We start from the raw sequence: 5,373 nt of genomic DNA on the forward strand, positions 1-5,373 counted from the left end.
TTGCAAATCCAGAAAGAATTAATACAAAGTAGAAATAAATGTCTGTAAACATTCTGACAACTTATGAAACCAACTATTTTTACCCAGTTCTAGTTTTCTTCATCTGCCAGCTTATTATTACTGCATAGAAGATATAAACCAGCTTATCTACTTTAATAAAAATTGTTTCATAGTCTGACCTTTTTTTTTTGCAGCAGATCCTGCTGAAATACCTAGAAAAGGATCTAATTGAGCTTAACCAATACAAAAGTTATTTTAGCTCAAAAGCTATAAAATCAGTGATCTTAATTCTACAATGAAGGGCGAGGCTCTTTGATTTCATGCCACTCTTTTAGAACCTCATCTTTTTTATCAGATTTGGCCACAAATCAGATTTCTGTGCGCCCCTGTTTTCAGGAGTTTCCTCTTGTTGCACAGGACAAGTACAGAGGAGAATAACTCCCTAAGTTCGTAGCAAGTAGGAAAGAGTTCTGTAATAGCGTGCAAAGAACGGAGAGTTCGGAGTTATTTTCTGGAATTTGACCTGTACCTTGACATCGAACGAGATGTAGAACGGGACCTTGAAGTAGCTCTTTTTGATGTAGGGGACACAGAAGGAGCCTCTGAGGGTGGAATAGGAAGGGGTGAATTGGAATGAGACTGGCTCCGTGATCAGGATTTTGACTTTATGTCACTTTTTCCATTTTCTTTGGGGGCCCGAGATTGAGACCAAGACCTGCTTCGGGATTTCTCATAGAAATCTCTTAGATCTGCTTCTAGAATGTGAACGAGAACCTTGTTCAGACTTGGATTTTGATTTGCTCTTTGATTTAGATTTCCTGCCTTTTGATGGGAGACGAGACTGACCTTTGCTCCGTGACCTGGATCGGGAGGGACTTTAGAAACACTCTGCGACTGCTCCTGCGAGTCCTACTTCTAGAACGTGACCTAGATCTGCTTCCTGAGTAAGAGTGCCTATGGTTGTTCACAGCTTATCTTCAATAAGCCTAATATTTCTGTCATTTAATTCTGTACCATCCAGTTTGTCCACAGCACACTTCATGTCCGAGTAGGAGAGAAATTCAATTGCTCTCTCAGTCGTGTGTTCTTGGAGAGCATCCGGATAGGTTACTTGACCTGCTTGGCGCAAACAATCCTTTAAATCTTGCCAGCTGCACCGCCTAGAAAGATTTTCTGCAGTTAGCCTGTACTCTGTAAGAAGAGGTGGTCCACGTTTGTCTCTGCCAGAGGTTCTCGGACTGCTGTACCCTCGACTGCCACTGCGGCTTCCGTAGCTGTAGCGGTCGGGATCGCGGCACGTCGTCGCGAGGCGTCGTCGCCCTGGCGGGAGTCCTCGAACTCCAGGAAGCCGTGCCGCTGTAGTTGAGGTCTACTTCGAGGAGTGGGCCAGAGCCACTGGAAAGGCGCAGTATGTCCTGCTCCCAGACGTTGTGGTTCAGGTGTCCCGTGTAGACGTGCAGCGTGTCCGTGGCGTGGCGGGCAAGAAGGCTTGCAGCAAGGTGGTGGGCGCGGTTTGGGTGTGCGGACAGCGGGAGCCCGAGCCCGCGTCTCACACTGTGGCCCAGTCCAGCTACGCGGTGGTCATATCTGACCTGTAAAATCACAAATGTCAGCAGAAAAAAATTTCCCCTTTTTCCTTTCAAAATAAATAGCAAAATGCTTCTGTATCTCTAATTAAGAGCCCCGAAATTTGCTTTTGAGCAGAGATAAAGAAACCTTCTTTATTTAGCAATTGTCTACAGCAAGATGAGAGAGAACATGCATGTTTTTATGTTTTTAACAGTGTATTTGTCACATGAATTTCTTTTTCTCTGCCTCTGTATAGGCTACAGAGTTGGAGACAGGGAGAAATTGGGCAAACAACATACTTTAACTACCAAGAAGACTACACCTTCTCCTGTCCAACCTTAGAAGGACGACAAAACTCTTAGCAGGTGATACTCACAGACTCTGTGTGCGTAGCTGGGGCTCTAAGAAAGGGCTTGCATTTCCTGCACCAATGAATCTCATTCTCTGGAATGTTCTTTGTTCTCAGTTATACATGGTAGCTTGGAAATTCCTACTCAGCTTTCAAAGAACATTTAAAATGTCACCATCTCTTTGATGTTTCCCTGGGCCATGCCCCAGACCAATTCCAGGTGCATCGTTTCTTGTTGGGTCTACATCTTCCTAAAGAGCCCTGTGAGTGGCTCTGTCACAGCTTCTGTCCTAGTCCTTGTGGGTGCTTTGTTTATGTGAGCATCGCTGCAGTGGAATGGTGAGCTCTGTTAGGGCAGGAATTCTATCCAGTCCTCCATTCGTGGCAAATAGCCCAAGGATTGGGATACGCTCGTTGAATATGTGCGTCACTCAATGAAGAATGGAAATATTCTCTGGTTTACTTTTCTACTGATTTATCTTTCTATTCTTTGTTTTAGGAGTTGGTTATTTCAGTTATTGCGCATGAGTCTGCTATTTGGTAGGGGTAGTTCTTTGGCTACATGTGAGTTGGTTTGGGCAGCTCTGATTAGTCTGGAAGATCTGGGGTGGCCTCAGCTGGTATGGAAAAGTCTGAGGTCTAAGAGCGCTTTTATCCTCACAGCACTGAAGGCCTGTCTGCAGATGGCCTCTTTTGCTGGCAGGGCAACTGACAGCTCACGTAGTGGCTCAGGAGGGTGAAACTGGAAGCCATCAGGCCTTTTAGAGTCCTAATCACTGTTTTGCTTGTTGTTCAGACCGGTCTCACTGCTAGCCCAGATTCAAGGGGAAATCAGCTGAGAAGAAATGGAAGGAGTTGTTGGTGGCCATCTTTACAGGTAATCTGCCATTTTCCATCCTTGCAGCTTCTGATCCAAGAGCTCTACTGAACACTGGGGCCTACTCCCTTGTCTCTAAAGATTTGTTGTTGTTGTTATTGTTATATACTGAGTTCCTGTGGAAGATTTTAGAAATATTTTTGTTAGTTATTTTGGAGTGTGGGTGCATGTGTGTGGGTGTGTGGTGGGGAATGTTGTGATTATTTGAATTTTCTCTGAAAATCTCCTGGGACAAGATTTCTGGGTTAAGGCTGTTTCTAAAAAGAAGAAATAATAACTGCATTTTATGACTATTTCTTTACACATATATCTTTGGACTTCTGGGAATAGCCAAACAGTGAGAAGCAATATGAAATAAAGTATCTTTTCAACTGTGATCCAAAGAGAAATGTCTTGTTAGCAGTGGGTGATCTGGAACATCTATGTACTAATTATCAGTGCGGTATCACGCTCACCTGTATTTCATCTATGTCATTATAAGCAGTGACCCCCCCCAGTAGTTATACATTGCCTTCTCATTTACAGAAAGACCATTTTGTAGTTTCTTATTTCCAAAAATAAAGTAGTTATATTAAATGGAGTATAAAAAGACAATAATTGCAGAATTACTCAGTGCTTTCTTAACCAATTTGTTCTCCAAAACCTTTTAATAAGATACTTTCTTCAGAGTAGAGGGAGCTCCAGGATACATAGAGTATTGGCATTAGAGAGGCTGCTAGCATCATCTTGCCCAGCACCTTTGTTCTGTAGATGAGAAATGACTATGGAAGTCACATAGTGTAATATATGAAAAGTTAGAAAAACTATTACTTGTTGAAATGTGTGAAGATGAAAAGTCAGAGAAATTCACCTTTGAAATGTTATTTAACTCCATGTAAGACCTGTACTTCTGAGAAGAAGTGAGATGAGATACATATGAAGGCAGTCCATAGTTAGATAAACAAATGCTTTTCTGGATGCCTTTACCTTTGATAATAACTAGTACTTGAAAAATAGTTGGGTAAGGATTCATTGTTTTAAGTAAAAAATATTATTTGGAGATGTTCATAGTTTGTAGAAGTTACTCTATATTTTAAACTTAGAATGTTATTTAGTGAGTTAAATATACTATTTACATATAAAGCCAAATATTTATGCATGTGTAACTGGCCAGTCATTAGCCTCATACAGATCTTACTTGTTCTTTCATTCATTCACTCAAAAAATGCTATTAAGCTCCATTGATGTACCAGGTAACATATGCAGCAGTGTATAAAACAAACTTTCCCTTTGCTTTTAATGAGTATACATTTTAATGGGAGGTTTAGCATTTTCTTACTTTGGAATGAAGCCTGACTGAATGCTAAATATTCAATGATTTCAACATCTCTGAGTGCAGGTGCTGTGTGGAATGGGAAAATATTTCCCAGCCATGCTCTGAATTTGTCTTATATGTTCCTCATCAAACTGCAGTGCTTGCTTTCCATTCCCATTTACCCAACCAACACTAGAAAATTTTTAGTGGACTAATTATAAATATTATTATTGAATCATCACTTACCATTATTTGACTAGAATTTACCCCTATATTAGAATGGCACAGGGAATATTAGCATAATAGCTGGAAGACAGCTTGAAAATTCATGATAGGTACTGCCTCCCCAATTGTTTTATTTATTTAAAAATTATTTATTTTCATTTGATTTGAAAGAGACACATAGACAATCCCCTGGTTCACTCCCCAAATGCCTGCCACAGGGTGGGCTGGGCCAGGCTGGAATGAAGAATCTACAACTCAATCTCAGTTTCACATGTGGGTAGTGGACCCAAGAACTTGAGCCATAACTGCTGCCTCCCAGGGTGCACATCAGCACCCTGGAGGTGGAGGTGGAGGTGGAGGTGGAGGTGGAGCCACGACTTGGACCCAGGGACTCCTACCTGGGATGTGGGCATCCAAGTGGTGTTTTTTTTTTTTTTTTTTTTTTTTTACAGGCAGAGTGGACAGTGAGAGAGAGAGACAGAGAGAAAGGTCTTCCTTTGCCTTTGGTTCACCCTCCAATGGCCGCCGCGGCTGGTGCGCTGCGGCCAGCGCACCGCGCTGATCCGAAGGCAGGAGCCAGGTGCTTATCCTGGTCTCCCATGGGGTGCAGGGCCCAAGGACTTGGGCCATCCTCCACTGCACTCCCGGGCCACAGCAGAGAGCTGGCCTGGAAGAGGGGCAACCGGGACAGAATCCAGCGCCCCGACCGGGACTAGAACCTGGTGTGCAAGTGCCGCTAGGCAGAGGATTAGCCTATTCAGCCTCAGTGCCTGCCCCCAAGTGGTGTCTTAACCACTGTGTGAAACACCCACCTCATCTCCCTTTTTAAAAAATAGTTTATTCTTTAGGATTCTTTTGCCATACTCCTTGTATTTTTATATTGGGACATTCATTAATTCAACTCTACAGCTTCTTGTCTGTGTATCTGTAGCTATTGCTACAGTGTTGGCTCCTTGAAAGTAGGACTATAACTTATTCATTCCTTTGTCTCTATAGAACCAGCCTAATTCATTCAGCAACATTTTATGCAATTAATATTTCTTTTAGGATTTGATTTCA

At 42.5% G+C, this 5,373-nt stretch overlaps 1 pseudogene; it reads right to left on the bottom strand.

Annotated features, from left to right (window-relative positions):
- Positions 1–504: 504 nt before the first annotated feature.
- On the bottom strand, positions 505–2,144 carry LOC100343298 (uncharacterized; annotated as a pseudogene).
- Positions 2,145–5,373: the final 3,229 nt, after the last annotated feature.

The sequence above is a fragment of the Oryctolagus cuniculus genome, chromosome 11, assembly GCF_051225735.1.
Source record: "Oryctolagus cuniculus isolate XC-2025 breed Fujian yellow rabbit chromosome 11, ASM5122573v1, whole genome shotgun sequence".
NCBI lineage: Eukaryota > Metazoa > Chordata > Mammalia > Lagomorpha > Leporidae > Oryctolagus > Oryctolagus cuniculus.